This window comes from Oncorhynchus tshawytscha, linkage group LG09 (assembly GCF_018296145.1).
Source record: "Oncorhynchus tshawytscha isolate Ot180627B linkage group LG09, Otsh_v2.0, whole genome shotgun sequence".
Classification (NCBI taxonomy): Eukaryota; Metazoa; Chordata; class Actinopteri; order Salmoniformes; family Salmonidae; genus Oncorhynchus; species Oncorhynchus tshawytscha.
In genome coordinates this window covers 10,416,666-10,433,050 of record NC_056437.1, presented here as the reverse complement: position 1 = coordinate 10,433,050, position 16,385 = coordinate 10,416,666, and the positions used below count along the sequence as shown (strand labels likewise).

General features: G+C 49.4%; 1 protein-coding gene across 1 annotated transcript in view; it reads right to left on the bottom strand.

Moving 5' to 3' along the window:
- Positions 1-16,385, bottom strand: part of ctif (CBP80/20-dependent translation initiation factor) — a 150,526-nt gene that overhangs the window by 10,690 nt on the left and 123,451 nt on the right. The window lies entirely within an intron of this gene.

The following is a 16,385-nucleotide window of genomic DNA, read 5'->3' as shown; positions in this document are numbered from 1 at the left end:
AGGTTTCTTCCAGACGTGACGCTTGGCATTCAGGCCAAAGAGTTCAATCTGGTTTTCATCAGAAAAAGAGAATCTTGTTTCTCATGGTCAGAGTCCTTTAGGTGCCTTTTGGCAAACTACAAGCGGGCTGCACAGAACTCTAACCCGGAAGCTTATAAGAAATCCTGCTATGCCCGCCAATGAACCATCTAACAGGCAAAGAGTCAATACAGGGCCAAGATTGAATCGTACTACACTGGCTCCGACATTCATCTTATGTGGCAGGGCCTGCAAACTATTACAGACTACAAAGGGAAGCACAGCCGCAAGCTGCCCAGTGACACGAGCCTACCAGACGAGCTAAATCACTTCTATGTTCCCTTTGAGGAAAGCAACACTGAGGCATGCATGAGAGCATCAGCTGTTCCGGAACTGAGTGATCACGCTCTCTGAAGCCGACGTGAGTAAGACGTTTAAACAGGTCAACATTCACAAGGCTGCGGGGCCAGATCGATTATCAAGACGTGTGCTCTGGGCATGTGCTGATGAACTGGCAGGTGTCTTCACTGACATTTTCAACATGTCCCTGATTGAGTCTGTAATACCAACATGTAATACCAACCTGCCTAAATGACTACAGACCCGTAGCACTCACGTCCGTAGCCATGAAGTGCTTTGAAAGGCTGGTCATGGCTCACATTAACACCATTATCCCAGAAACCCTAGACCCACTCCAATTTGCATACCGCCCCAACAGATCCACAGATGATGCAATCTCCATTGCACTCCACACTGCACTTTCCCACCTGGACAAAAGGAACACCTACCTGAGAATGCTATTCATTGACTACAGCTCAGCGTTCAACAGCAGAGTACCCTCAAAGCTCATCAATAAGCTCAGGATCCTGGGACTAAACACCTCCCTCTGCAACTGGATCCTGGACTTCCTGACGGGCCGCCCCCAGGTTGTAAGGGTAGGTAGCAACACATCTGCCACGCTGATCCTCAACACAGGAGCCCCTCAGGGATGCGTGCTCAGTCCCCTCCTGTAATCCCTGTTCATGAATGCATGGCCAGGCACGACTCCAACACCATTATTAAGTTTGCAGACGACACAACAGTGGTAGGCCTGATCACCGACAACGACAAGACTATAGGGAGGAGGTCAGAGACCTGGCCGGGTGGTGCCAGAATAACAACCTATCCCTCAACGTAACCAAGACTAAGGAGATGATTGTGGACAACAGGAAAAGGAGAACTGAGCACGCCCCCATTCTCATCAACAGGGTTGTAGTGGCGCACGTTGAGAGCTTCAAGTTCCTTGGTGTCCACATCACCAACAAACTAACATGGTCCAAACACACCAAGACAGTCGTAAAGAGGGCACGACAAAGCCTATTCCCCCTCAAGAAGCTAAAAAGATTTAGCATGGGTCCTGAGATCCTCAAAAGGTTCTACAGCTGCAACGTCGAGAGCATCTTGACCGGTTGCATCACTGCCTGGTACGGCAATTGCTCGGCCGCAAGGCACTACAGAGGGTAATGCGTACGGCCCAGTGCATCACTGAGGCTAAGCTGCCTGCCATCCAGGACCTCTATACCAGGCGGTGTCAGAGGAAGACCCTAAAAATTGTCAAAGACCCCAGCCACCCCAGTCATAGACTGTTCTCTCTACTACAGCATGGCAAGCAGTACCGGAGTGTCAAGTCTAGGGCAAAAAGGCTTCTCAACAGTTTTTACCCCCAAGCCATAAGACTCCTGAACAGGTAATCAAATTGCTCCCGGACTAAACCATATCTACATGTACATACTACCTCAATCAGCCCGACTAACCAGTGCCTGTGTATAGCCTCGCTACTGTATATAGCCTCGCTACTGTATACAGCCTCGCTACTGTATATGGCCTCGCTACTGTTATTTTTCACTGTTGTTTTTATTTCTGTACTTACCTATTGTTCACCTAATACCTTTGTTTTACATTTTTTAAATTGCACTGTTGGTTAGGGCCTGTAAGTAAGCATTTCACTGTAAGGTCCACACCTGTTGTATTCGGCCCACGTGACAAATAAACTTTGATTTGATGTGCCTTTTACAGAGGACTGGCTTCTGTCCTGCCACTCTACCATAAAGGCCTGTGTGGTGGAGGTCTGCACAGATGGTTGTCCTTCCGGAAGGTTTTCCCATCTCCACAGGGGAACTCTGGAGCTCTGTCATAATGACCATCAGGTTCTTGGCCCTTCTATTGTTCAGTTTGGCCAGGCGACCTTCTTCTAGGAAGCGTCTTGGTGGTTCCAAACCTCTTCCATTAAGAATGATGGAGGCCACTGTGTTTTTGGGGACCTTCAATGTACAAATGTTTTGGTACTCTTCCCCAGATCTGTGCCTCGACACAATCCTGTCTCGGAGCTCTACAGAAAAATCCTTCAACCTCATGGCTTGGTATTTGCTCTGACATGCACTGTCAACTGTGGGACCTTATAGACAGTTATGTGCCTTTCCAAATCATGTCCAATCAACTGAATTTACCACAGGTGGACTCCAATCTGAAAACATCTTAAGGATGATCAATGGAAACAATGCATAGGAGCTCATGTTCCAGTCTCACAGCAACGGGTCTGAATACTTATGTAAGCAGCTATTTCAGCTTTCAAAAAAAAAAGAAAAAAAAAGCTTTCAGCTTTTTCACTTTGCCATTATGGGGTGTTGTGTGTAGATTGATAAGGATATTTTATTTATTTAATCCATTTGAGAATAAGGCTGTAACGTTACAAAATGTGGAAAAAGTGGCCCGAATACTTTCTGAATGCACTTTATATCATATGGAGCAGAGACAAGAGGAGCAGGTCAGAGCAGAGAGGAGCAGGTCAGAGCAGAGAGGAGCAGGTCAGAGCAGAGAGGAGCAGGTCAGAGCAGAGAGGAGCAGGTCAGAGCAGAGTAGAGGAGCAGAGAAGAGGAGCAGGTTAGAGCAGAGAGGAGCAGAGTAGAGGAGCAGGTCAGAGCAGAGAGGAGCAGAGTAGAGGAGCAGAGAGGAGCAGAGTAGAGGAGCAGAGGAGCAGAGAGGAGCAGAGTAGAGGAGCAGGTCAGAGCAGAGAGGAGCAGAGTAGAGGAGCAGGTCAGAGCAGAGAGGAGCAGAGTAGGGGAGCAGAGAGGAGCAGAGTAGAGAAGAGCAGAGTAGAGGAGCAGAGTAGAGGAGCAGGTCAGAGCAGAGTAGAGAGGAGCAGAGTAGAAGGTCAGAGCAGAGAGGAGCAGAGTAGAGCAGAGAGGAGCAGAGTAGAGAGGAGCAGAGTAGGGAGGAGCAGAGTAGAGAGGAGCAGAGTAGAGAGGAGCAGGTCAGAGTAGAGAGGAGCAGGTCAGAGCAGAGAGGAGCAGAGTAGAGAGGAGCAGAGAGGATCAGGGCAGAGAGGAGTAGAGTAGAGCAGAGAAGAGAGGAGCAGGCCAGAGAGGGGCAGGGCAGAGCAGAGAGGAGCAGAGTAGAGAGGAGTAAAGTAGAGAGGAGCAGAGTAGGGAGGAGCAGAGTAGGGAGGAGCAGAGTAGAGAGGAGCAGAGTAGAGAGGAGCAGAGTAGACAGGAGCAGAGTAGGGAGGAGCAGAGAGGCGAGGAGTAGAGAGGAGTAGAGCGGGGCAGAGTAGGGAGGAGCAGAGTAGACAGGAGCAGAGTAGGGAGGAGCAAAGAAGCGAGGAGTAGAGAGGAGTAGAGAGGGGCAGAGTGTTCTTTTTATCAGAGAACAAAAGGAAATTGACGACTGTGCTGCCAAAAAGTTGAAAAATACACACCACAGACATGCACTTCTCATGAGCTACGAGCCATAGCAGGAAAATAACGGTACGTAGTGCTGAAGAAGTTAAGTACACAAATTCCACCCTGAAAAAGTATGTGTCCCAAATGGCACCACATTCCCTATAAGTGCACTACTTTTGACCAGGGCCCACAAGGTTCTGGTTAAAAGTAATTCACTACGAAGGGAATAGGATGCCATTTGGCACACATGCCAGAGATATTTTCCAAACACTAAAGACCATTAAGAGTGAAGTGGTTGGTGCATTATGCCTAAGCTGCTGAACCAATCCATGGCCAGCCCTCACAGAGACATTGACCTTTCACCTCTGAGGGATTTGTGTGGGTGGGAGCCGGGGAGATGGGGCCGCAGGGTCCAGAGATAATTGCCTTCCTAACTTAAACAGCGCCAGTTCAGAAAAAATATCCACACGGGAAGGGAACATCATTCATGAGCCGTGCAGAAGAAGTAGAAGAAGTGTGGTGATTGGTCAGGAAAGCACCAAGGGTGAGGGGGTTGGGCTGAGGTGGGGGGAAACAGAGGGTGAGGAACTATTTTGTACTAGAAAACACATCCTAATGTTGTATGTTTTTGTTGTGGGTGCTTATATTTGTCATATTTCACAAAGACTAGTGTAATAACATGTAATTGTGCCCTTGCCTAGGCACACTCAAAGCCTTGCACTAGCTACTCTAGCTACTGGGCCTTATTATGAAACTCAAGTCGGCAGGAGAGACTAGCTTGGCGTAACTATGTACTACAACAAACACACATTAAGCTCCATCGGTAGAGATGCCTGGAAGGGCGGTAGGTCGCTTGGCACTAACCTTGGCATGTCCCCCAGGGTTGCTGGGCGGGGAGGTGAATGTTGTGTCTGTCTCTGAAATGGTACCCTATTTTCCTACAAAGTGCACTACTTTTGACCAGGACCCATGGGTCATTACTTTCAGATGCAGGTTGAATCTCCTAGCTTGGGCCTGAGGGAATTACTTGGCTGCCTGCTAACAGATGGTCTGGGCCTCATCACTCCATAATGTGCCACGCTGCAGCACAGCGCCAAGCCACCGCTAAGCCCACCCTCCCTGAGCTTAGCTCCTGCAGTTTGTCTGGGAGGGTGTGTGAGAGAGAGGAGCATCAGACAGGATAGCGAGGGGAGCATCAGACAGGATAGCGAGAGGAGCATCAGACAGGATAGCGAGAGGAGCATCAGACGGGATAGCGAGGGGAGCATCAGACGGGATAGCGAGAGCAGAATCAGACAGGATAGCAAGGGGAGCATCAGACAGGATAGTGAGACCAGAATCAGACAGGATAGCAAGAGGAGCATCAGACAGGATAGTGAGACCAGAATCAGACAGGATAGCAAGGGGAGCATCAGACAGGATAGCGAGAGCAGAATCAGACAGGATAGCAAGAGGAGCATCAGACAGGATAGTGAGACCAGAATCAGACAGGATAGCAAGGGGAGCATCAGACAGGATAGTGAGAGCAGAATCAGACAGGATAGCAAGAGGAGCATCAGACAGGATAGCGAGAGCAGAATCAGACAGGATAGCAAGAGGAGCATCAGACAGGATAGCGAGAGCAGAATCAGACAGGATAGCAAGAGGAGCATCAGACAGGATAGCGAGGGGAGCATCAGACAGGATAGCGAGGGGAGCATCAGACAGGATAGCGAGGGGAGCATCAGACAGGATAGCGAGGGGAGCATCAGACAGGATAGCGAGGGGAGCATCAGACAGGATAGCGAGGGGAGCATCAGACAGGATAGCGAGGGGAGCATCAGCCAGGATAGCGAGGGAGCATCAGCCAGGATAGCGAGGGATAGCAAGAGGAGCATCAGCCAGGATAGCAGAGGGATAGCAGCATCAGACAGGATAGCGAGGGGAGCATCAGACAGGATAGCGAGGGATAGCAGCATCAGACAGGATAGCGAGGGGAGCATCAGACAGGATAGCGAGGGGAGCATCAGACAGGATAGCAAGGGGAGCATCAGACAGGATAGCGAGGGGAGGATCAGACAGGATAGTGAGAGCAGCTTCAAACACTAACCGCTGCTGTTCAGTAAACACACTACGATACGGTACGGTGCTGTTCAGTAAACACACTACGATACGTTACGGTGCTGTTCAGTAAACACACTACGGTGCAGTACGGTGCTGTTCAGTAAACACACTACGATACGGTACAGTGCTGTTCAGTAAACACACTACGATACGGTACGGTGCAGTACGCTGCTGTTCAGTAAACACACTATGGTATGGTACGGTGCAGTACGCTGCTGTTCAGTAAACACACTATGGTATGGTACGGTGCAGTACGCTGCTGTTCACTAAAACACACTACGGTACGGTGCGGTGCAGTACGCTGCTGTTCAGTAAACACACTATGGTATGGTACGGTGCAGTACGCTGCTGTTCACTAAAACACACTACGGTACGGTACGGTGCAGTACGCTGCTGTTCAGTAAACACACTATGGTAAGGTACGGTGCAGTACGCTGCTGTTCAGTAAACACACTATGGTATGGTACGGTGCAGTACGCTGCTGTTCAGTAAACACACTACGATACGGTGCTGTTCAGTAAACACACTACGATACGGTGCTGTTCAGTAAACACACTACGATACGATACGGTGCTGTTCAGTAAACACACTACGATACGGTACGCTGCTGTTCAGTAAACACACTACGATACGGTACGCTGCTGTTCAGTAAACACACTACGATACGGTGCTGTTCAGTAAACACACTACGGTGCAGTACGGTGCTGTTCAGTAAACACACTACGATATGGTACGGTGCAGTACGCTGCTGTTCAGTAAACACACTATGGTATGGTACGGTGCAGTACGCTGCTGTTCAGTAAACACACTATGGTATGGTGCAGTACGCTGCTGTTCAGTAAACACACTACGATACGGTACGGTGCTGTTCAGTAAACACACTACGATACGGTACGGTGCAGTACGGCGATGTTCAGTAAACACACTACGATGTTCAGGTACGGTGCTGTTCAGTAAACACACTACGATACGGTACGGTGCTGTTCAGTAAACACACTACGATACGGTACGGTGCTGTTCAGTAAACACACTACGATATGGTACGGTGCTGTTCAGTAAACACACTACGATACGGTACGGTGCTGTTCAGTAAACACACTACGATACGGTATGGTGCTGTTCAGTAAACACACTACGATATGGTACGGTGCTGTTCAGTAAACACACTACGATATGGTACGGTGCTGTTCGGTAAACACACTACGATATGGTACGGTGCTGTTCAGTAAACACACTATTCTATGATACGGTACGGCGCTGTTCAGTAAACACACTACGATACGGTGCTGTTCAGTAAACACACTACGATACGGTACGGTGCTGTTCAGTAAACACACTACGATATGGTACGGTGCTGTTCAGTAAACACACTACGATATGGTACGGTGCTGTTCAGTAAACACACTACGATATGGTACGGTGCTGTTCAGTAAACACACTACGATACGGTACGGTGCTGTTCAGTAAACACACTATGCTACGGTACGGAGCAGTATGCTGCTGTTCAGTAAATACACTATGGTATGGTACGGTGCAGTACGCTGCTGTTCAGTAAACACACTATGGTATGGTACGGTGCTGTTCAGTAAACACACTACGATACGGTATGGTGCTGTTCAGTAAACACTACGATACGGTACGGTGCTGTTCAGTAAACACACTACGATACGGTACCCTGCTGTTCAGTAAACACACTACGATACGGTGCAGTACGGTGCTGTTCAGTAAACACACTACGATACGGTACGGTGCTGTTCAGTAAACACACTACGATACGGTACGGTGCTGTTCAGTAAACACACTACGATACGGTACGGTGCTGTTCAGTAAACACACTACGATATGGTACGGTGCTGTTCAGTAAACACACTACGATATGGTACGGTGCTGTTCAGTAAACACACTACGATACGGTACGGTGCTGTTCAGTAAACACACTACGGTACGAAACGGTGCTGTTCAGTAAACACTACGATACGGTACGGTGCAGTACGGTGCAGTTCAGTAAACACACTACGATACGGTACGGTGCTGTTCAGTAAACACACTACGATACGGTACGGTGCTGTTCAGTAAACACACTACGATACGGTACGGTGCTGTTCAGTAAACACACTACGATACGGTACGGTGCTGTTCAGTAAACACACTACGATACGGTACGGTGCTGTTCAGTAAACACACTACGGTGCAGTACGCTGCTGTTCAGTAAACACACTACGATACGGTGCTGTTCAGTAAACACACTACGGTGCGGTACGCTGCTGTTCAGTAAACACACTACGATATGGTACGGTGCTGTTCAGTAAACATACTACGATATGGTACGGTGCTGTTCAGTAAACACACTACGATATGGTACGGTGCTGTTCAGTAAACACACTACGATATGGTACGGTGCTATTCAGTAAACACACTATTCTATGATACGGTACGGTGCTGTTCAGTAAACACACTACGATATGGTACGGTGCTGTTCAGTAAACACACTACGATATGGTACGGTGCTGTTCAGTAAACACACTACGATATGGTACGGTGCTGTTCAGTAAACACACTACGATATGGTACGGTGCTGTTCAGTAAACACACTACGATATGGTACGGTGCTATTCAGTAAACACACTATTCTATGATACGGTACGGTGCTGTTCAGTAAACACACTACGATATGGTACGGTGCTGTTCAGTAAACACACTACGATATGGTACGGTGCTGTTCAGTAAACACACTACGATATGGTACGGTGCTGTTCAGTAAACACACTACGGTACGCTGCTGTTCAGTAAACACACTACGATATGGTACGGTGCTGTTCAGTAAACACACTACGATATGGTACGGTGCTGTTCAGTAAACACACTACGATATGGTACGGTGCTGTTCAGTAAACACACTACGATATGGTACGGTGCTGTTCAGTAAACACACTACGGTATGGTACGGTGCTGTTCAGTAAACACACTACGGTACGCTGCTGTTCAGTAAACACCTTTTGGATCAAAATATCATAAACGGTGCAATTTGAACAAGAGTTCTTCCATTGGCCATTTTCATACGTGTTGTAGGACTAGAGGTCCATGACCGTTTGGGTCACGCAGCTTAAAAAGGCTTCATAAACACTACATAAATGCTTTACAAATCTAGAACCATATGTCATGCTTTATAAACACTACATAAATGCTTTACAAATCTATAACCGTATGTCATGCTTTATAAACACTACATAAATGCTTTACAAATCTAGAACCATATGTCATGCTTTATAAACACTACATAAATGCTTTACAAATCTATAACCGTATGTCTTGCTTTATAAACACTACATAAATGCTTTACAAATCTATAACCGTATGTCATGCTTTATAAAGGACTCATAAATGTGGCATAACTGTGACATAAACCTGTGCTTTATAACAGGTGGCATAAGCATCACTTAAAAAAGGCCTTATAGGTCATGTTAAATTGAGGCTTCACAAATAATTTATTACCTTGTCATCCATCTTGGCAGAGCATTGCAAGGCCAGGATATTGGGTTTGATTCCTGGGACCACCTACACGTAAAAATGTATCCACACGACTGTAAATCGCTTTTGGAGAAAAGTGTCTGCTAAATTGTATAATATTTCACTAAAACCTTTCTAGGGTGGCCCAATCTCTTTTGGATGCATAGTCAATATTAGACTGTACATTAACTTCCCCCAGAATGGAGTGCTGCAGGATGACAGGAAGTGCAGTCATGCACAGTAGAAAACTGACTTTTTATTTTCTGCCTACGTTCATTCCCAAATTCATTTTTTTTTGCTGCAAAGAAACTACTACTAAAGGACACCAGTAAGAAGAAGAGACTTGCTTGGGCCAAGAGACACAAGTAATGGATATCAGACCGGTGGAAATCTGCCCTTTGGTCTGATGGGTCCAAATTAGATTTTTGCTTCCAACCGACGTGTCTTCTGTGAGACACAGAGTAGGTGAACGGATGATCTCCGCATGTGTGGTTCCCACCGTGAAGCATGGAGGAGGAGGAGCTGTGATACTGTGTGATTTATTTAGAATTCAAGGCACACTTAACCAGCATGGCTACCACAGCATTCTGCAGCGATACGCCATCCCATCTGGTTTGCGCTTACTGGGACTATCACTTGTTTTTCAACAGGACAATGACCCAACACACCTCCAGGCTGTGTAAGGGCTATTTGACCAAGAAGGAGAGTGATGGAGTGGTGCATCAGATGACCTGGCCTCCACAATCACCCAACCTCAACCTAATTGAGATGGAATGGGAAGAGTTGGACCGCAGAGTGAAGGAAAAGCAGCCAACTCCTTCAAGACTGTTGAAAAAGCATTCCAGGTGAAACTGGTTGAGATAATGCCAAGAGTGTGCAAAGCTGTCATCAAGGCAAAGGGTGGCTACTTTGAAGAATCTAAAATCTAAAATATTGATTTGTTTAACACTATGTTGATGTCTTCACTATTAATCTACAATGTAGAAAATAGTAAAATAAAGACAAATCCTTGAATGAGTAGGTGTCCAAACTTTGACTGGTACTGTATATACACACTGACCGCCTGCAGTACCTCCACGCAGACCCAATGTTGAATATACCTGGTCTAGTAGTTAAGAATGCTAAGTGACCATGAAGCAGAAAGTTCAACCTTGAAAATGTATGGATTGATTAACTTTAGCAAGTTACTAAATGAAGCATTTTGTCAACAGGTTTCTTAGAATGTTGTGGAAAAACACCCCAGAGTTGTGTAATAATCAAAATATCTATTACTTTTAGACTCAAAAGTAACTGAGCAACTGCACTACAAGGGTTTACTGTCATACCAGTTTCCCAGTTGGGTCTTTCAGACAGCAGACTTCAGCTGCTGGAGGGCATGTGATCACTATGTTCATGTGTGAGATGAATTCTAGGAAGGATTCCTGGTGAACTGCAGTAATTACTGAAGGCTTGTCATTCCTAGAATGTGCATCAGTGGGACTGGGGATGTAAGCTGAGACGTCCCACATAATGACACCCCTGGAGACGCACTACACTGACGGTTGCCAGGCTCTAACGTTACTGACACCACAGCCAAACCTGCATAAGTGGCACAATCCCTCAACCACCCCACCCCTCCCACTCCCCCAGTCCCACCTCCTTTCCCAGGAACACTGAGAACTCCCAGATGTCCAGAAACATTCCGCTCAGGAATCCTGTGTGAATTCTGACATCATCCATTATGGCATTGCCACTTCCCGGCCTGTGCCCTTTATTCTCAATTGGGAGGCTTTTCCTAGTTATACGTAGCAATACCACAAACACATATCATTCATTCTTTCACATCATTCAATCAAACAAGGCGTAGCATTTTCTTAACTTTTATAATTGTGGTTTGTGAGGCAGTTCCACCTCAAGTCCTCTTCGAAGACCATCCATTCACACCCCATCATTCATACCTGGATTTAAATACATAATACTATACACCTGTCATGTTTTTTTAGTACCTCCAGAAACACACAGTCAACACACATAAACCTGCTCTGCCAGTCCATAGACAGCCAAGAATATATAGGCTACATCACACCAGGCCTGCATTTGAGCGAGTGTAATATGTAATCTGACTGACGTCAGCCAGACCCGTGTCTACTGCAACCTGGAGCAGCCAGACCAGTGGCAGCATGTTGCTCTAACAGCCCTCAGCCAGACCAGTGGCAGCATGTTGCTCTAACAGCCCTCAGCCAGACCAGTGGCAGCATGTTGCTCTAACAGCCCTCAGCCAGACAAGTGACAGCATGTTGCTCTAACAGCCCTCAGCCAGACCAGTGGCAGCATGTTGCTCTAACAGCCGTCAGCCAGACAAGTGGCAGCATGTTGCTCTAACAGCCCTCAGCCAGACAAGTAGCAGCATGTTGCTCTAACAGCCGTCAGCCAGACAAGTAGCAGCATGTTGCTCTAACAGCCCTCAGCCAGACCAGTGACAGCATGTTGCTCTAACAGCCCTCAGCCAGACAAGTAGCAGCATGTTGCTCTAACAGCCCTCAGCCAGACAAGTGACATCATGTTTCTCTAACAGCCCTCAGCCAGACAAGTGACAGCATGTTGCTCTAACAGCCCTCAGCCAGACAAGTGACAGCATGTTGCTCTAACAGCCCTCAGCCAGACAAGTGACATCATGTTGCTCTAACAGCCCTCAGCCAGACAAGTGACATCATGTTGCTCTAACAGCCCTCAGCCAGACCAGTGGCAGCATGTTGCGCTAACAGCCCTCAGCCAGACAAGTGACAGCATGTTGCTCTAACAGCCCTCAGCCAGACAAGTGACATCATGTTGCTCTAACAGCCCTCAGCCAGACAAGTGACAGCATGTTGCTCTAACAGCCCTCAGCCAGACAAGTGACATCATGTTGCTCTAACAGCCCTCAGCCAGACAAGTGACAGCATTTTGCTCTAACAGCCCTCAGCCAGACCAGTGACAGCATGTTGCTCTAACAGCCCTCAGCCAGACAAGTGACATCATGTTGCTCTAACAGCCCTCAGCCAGACAAGTGACAGCATGTTGCTCTAACAGCCCTCAGCCAGACAAGTGACATCATGTTGCTCTAACAGCCCTCAGCCAGACAAGTGACAGCATGTTGCTCTAACAGCCCTCAGCCAGACAAGTGACATCATGTTGCTCTAACAGCCCTCAGCCAGACAAGTGACAGCATTTTGCTCTAACAGCCCTCAGCCAGACCAGTGACAGCATGTTGCTCTAACAGCCCTCAGCCAGACAAGTGACATCATGTTGCTCTAACAGCCCTCAGCCAGACAAGTGACAGCATGTTGCTCTAACAGCCCTCAGCCAGACCAGTGACAGCATGTTGCTCTAACAGCCCTCAGCCAGACAAGTGACAGCATGTTGCTCTAACAGCCCTCAGCCAGACCAGTGGCAGCATGTTGCTCTAACAGCCCTCAGCCAGACCAGTGGCAGCATTTTGCTCTAACAGCCCTCAGCCAGACCAGTGACAGCATGTTGCTCTAACAGCCCTCAGCCAGACAAGTGACAGCATGTTGCTCTAACAGCCCTCAGCCAGACCAGTGGCAGCATGTTGCTCTAACAGCCCTCAGCCAGACAAGTGACAGCATGTTGCTCTAACAGCCCTCAGCCAGACAAGTGACATCATGTTGCTCTAACAGCCCTCAGCCAGACAAGTGACAGCATGTTGCTCTAACAGCCCTCAGCCAGACCAGTGACAGCATTTTGCTCTAACAGCCCTCAGCCAGACAAGTGACAGCATGTTGCTCTAACAGCCCTCAGCCAGACAAGTGACAGCATGTTGCTCTAACAGCCCTCAGCCAGACCAGTGGCAGCATGTTGCTCTAACAGCCCTCAGCCAGACCAGTGGCAGCATGTTGCTCTAACAGCCCTCAGCCAGACCAGTGGCAGCATGTTGCTCTAACAGCCCTCAGCCAGACCAGTGGCAGCATGTTGCTCTAACAGCCCTCAGCCAGACCAGTGGCAGCATGTTGCTCTAACAGCCCTCAGCCAGACAAGTGACAGCATGTTGCTCTAACAGCCCTCAGCCAGACAAGTGACATCATGTTGCTCTAACAGCCCTCAGCCAGACAAGTGACATCATGTTGCTCTAACAGCCCTCAGCCAGACAAGTGACATCATGTTGCTCTAACAGCCCTCAGCCAGACCAGTGGCAGCATGTTGCTCTAACAGCCCTCAGCCAGACCAGTGACAGCATGTTGCTCTAACAGCCCTCAGCCAGACCAGTGACAGCATGTTGCTCAAGACAATGATCCAAAACACACACAGTCTACATGAAAATGGCTAAAAATCTACAACTACAGGAAGAGTTTGGTTGGAGTCGTTGCAGCTTAAGGAGTCACAACCAGTTATTGATTGTAAAGGGGGAATTACTTTTCACACAGGGGAATTGTGTTGCTGCATAACTGTGTTAATTAAAGAAATTAATACATCAATTTTTTGTGTTATTTGTAAACTCAGGTTCCCTTTATCTAATATTCGGTTTTATTGAAGATCTGATAATTCAGTATCAAAAATATGCAAAAATAGAGAAAATCAGAAAGGGGGAAAATACTTCTTGTCAGCACTATATCAAAACAAATATCTAACAAAGGGAAATGATTTCATGTTCTTTAGTGAATAGTCAAAATAATCCAGAGTCCTCTATACAGTAAAGGTCATCTGTGTCCTCCAGCCTGCTCCCAGTGTCCTCTAGCCTGCTCCCAGTGTCCTCTAGGTCATCTGTGTCCTCCAGCCTGCTCCCAGTGTCCTCTAGGACATCTGTGTTCTCCAGCCTGCTCCCAGTCCCCTTTACATCCTCCAGCCTGCTCTCAGTGTCCACTAGGCCTTCTGTGTCCTCCAGCCTGCTCCCAGTCCCCTTTACGTCCTCCAGCCTGCTCCCAGTCCCCAGTCCCCTTACGTCCTCCAGCCTGCTCCCAGTCCCCTTTACGTCCCCCAGTCTGCTCCCAGTCCCCTTTACGTCCCCCAGTCTGCTCCCAGTCCCCTTTACGTCCTCCAGCCTGCTCCCAGTGTCCTCTAGGTGCTCTGTGTCCTCCAGCCTGATCCCAGTGTTCTCTAGGTCCTCCAGCCTGCTCCCAGTGTCCTCTAGGTCATCTGTGTCCTCCAGCCTGCTCCCAGTGTCCTCTAGGACATCTGTGTTCTCCAGCCTACTCCCAGTCCCCTTTACGTCCTCCAGCCTGCTCTCAGTGTCCACTAGGCCTTCTGTGTCCTCCAGCCTGCTCCCAGTCCCCTTTACGTCCTCCAGCCTGCTCCCAGTCCCCTTTACGTCCTCCAGCATGCTCCCAGTCCCCTTTACGTCCTCCAGCCTGCTCCCAGTCCCCTTTACGTCCCCCAGTCTGCTCCCAGTCCCCTTTACGTCCTCCAGCCTGCTCCCAGTGTCCTCTAGGTGCTCTGTGTCCTCCAGCCTGATCCCAGTGTTCTCTAGGTGCGCTGTGTCCTCCAGCCTGATCCCAGCGTCCTCTAGGTGCTCTGTGTCCTCCAGCCTGATCCCAGTGTCCTCTAGGTCCTCCAGCCTGATCCCAGCGTCCTCTAGGTGCTCTGTGTCCTCCAGCCTGATCCCAGTGTCCTCTAGGTCCTCCAGCCTGATCCCAGTGTGCTCCAGGTGCTCCGTGTCCTCCAGCCTGATCCCAGTGGCCTCTAGGTCCTCCAGCCTGATCCCAGCGTCCTCTAGGTGCTCTGTGTCCTCCAGCCTGATCCCAGTGTCCTCTAGGTCCTCCAGCCTGATCCCAGCGTCCTCTAGGTGCTCTGTCCTCCAGCTTGCTCCCAGTGTCCTCTAGGTCCTCCAGCCTGATCCCAGCGTCCTCTAGGTGCGTTGTCCTCCAGCCTGCTCCCAGTGGCCTCTAGGTCCCAGTCCAGCCTGCCTGATCCCAGTGTCCTCTAGGTCCTCCAGCCTGATCCCAGCGTCCTCTAGGTGCGCTGTCCTCCAGCCTGCTCCCAGTGTTCTCTAGGTCCTCCAGCCTGCTCCCAGTGTTCTCTAGGTCCTCCAGCCTGCTCCCAGCGTCCTCTAGGTCCTCCAGCCTGCTCCCAGCGTCCTCTAGGTCCTCCAGCCTGCTCCCAGCGTCCTCTAGGTCCTCCAGCCTGCTCCCAGCGTCCTCTAGGTCCTCCAGCCTGCTCCCAGTGTTCTCTAGGTCCTCCAGCCTGCTCCCAGCGTCCTCTAGGTCCTCGAGCCTGATCCCAGCGTCCTCTAGGTCCTCCAACCTGCTCCCAGTGTTCTCTAGGTCCTCCAGCCTGCTCCCAGCGTCCTCTAGGTCCTCGAGCCTGCTCCCAGTGTCCTCTAGGTCCTCCAGCCTGCTCCCAGCGTCCTCTAGGTCCTCCAGCCTGCTCCCAGTGTTCTCTAGGTCCTCCAGCCTGCTCCCAGCGTCCTCTAGGTCCTCCAGCCTGCTCCCAGCGTCCTCTAGGTCCTCCAGCCTGCTCCCAGCGTCCTCTAGGTCCTCCAGCCTGCTCCCAGTGTTCTCTAGGTCCTCCAGCCTGCTCCCAGCGTCCTCTAGGTCCTCCAGCCTGCTCCCAGCGTCCTCTAGGTCCTCCAGCCTGCTCCCAGTGTTCTCTAGGTCCTCCAGCCTGCTCCCAGTGTTCTCTAGGTCCTCCAGCCTGCTCCCAGCGTCCTCTAGGTCCTCGAGCCTGCTCCCAGCGTCCTCTAGGTCCTCCAGCCTGCTCCCAGTGTTCTCTAGGTCCTCCAGCCTGCTCCCAGCGTCCTCTAGGTCCTCGAGCCTGATCCCAGTGTCCCTCCGTGTAACCCAGTATAATGGTAATAATACAGAGTATAGGAATGTGAGAGGTGAGAGTATAGGAATGTGAGAGGTGTGCCTGCCTGCCTCCCTCCCAGTCACTGTTTAACAGCCCTACAGTCTATGGAAGTGTTAGATTGCCTTGCTCCATGGGGAGTACCAGGCTGGCACATGCCAGTGGTGTGTGTGTGTGTGTGGGGGGGGGGGTTACTCATGTAATCGTGTATCAATGTAATCAAGGTATAATGATTTTCCAGGCCCCTGACCCTCTCGCTCCAACAAAAATCATCCTGCAGCTGAATCTAGTTGCCTACCCCTG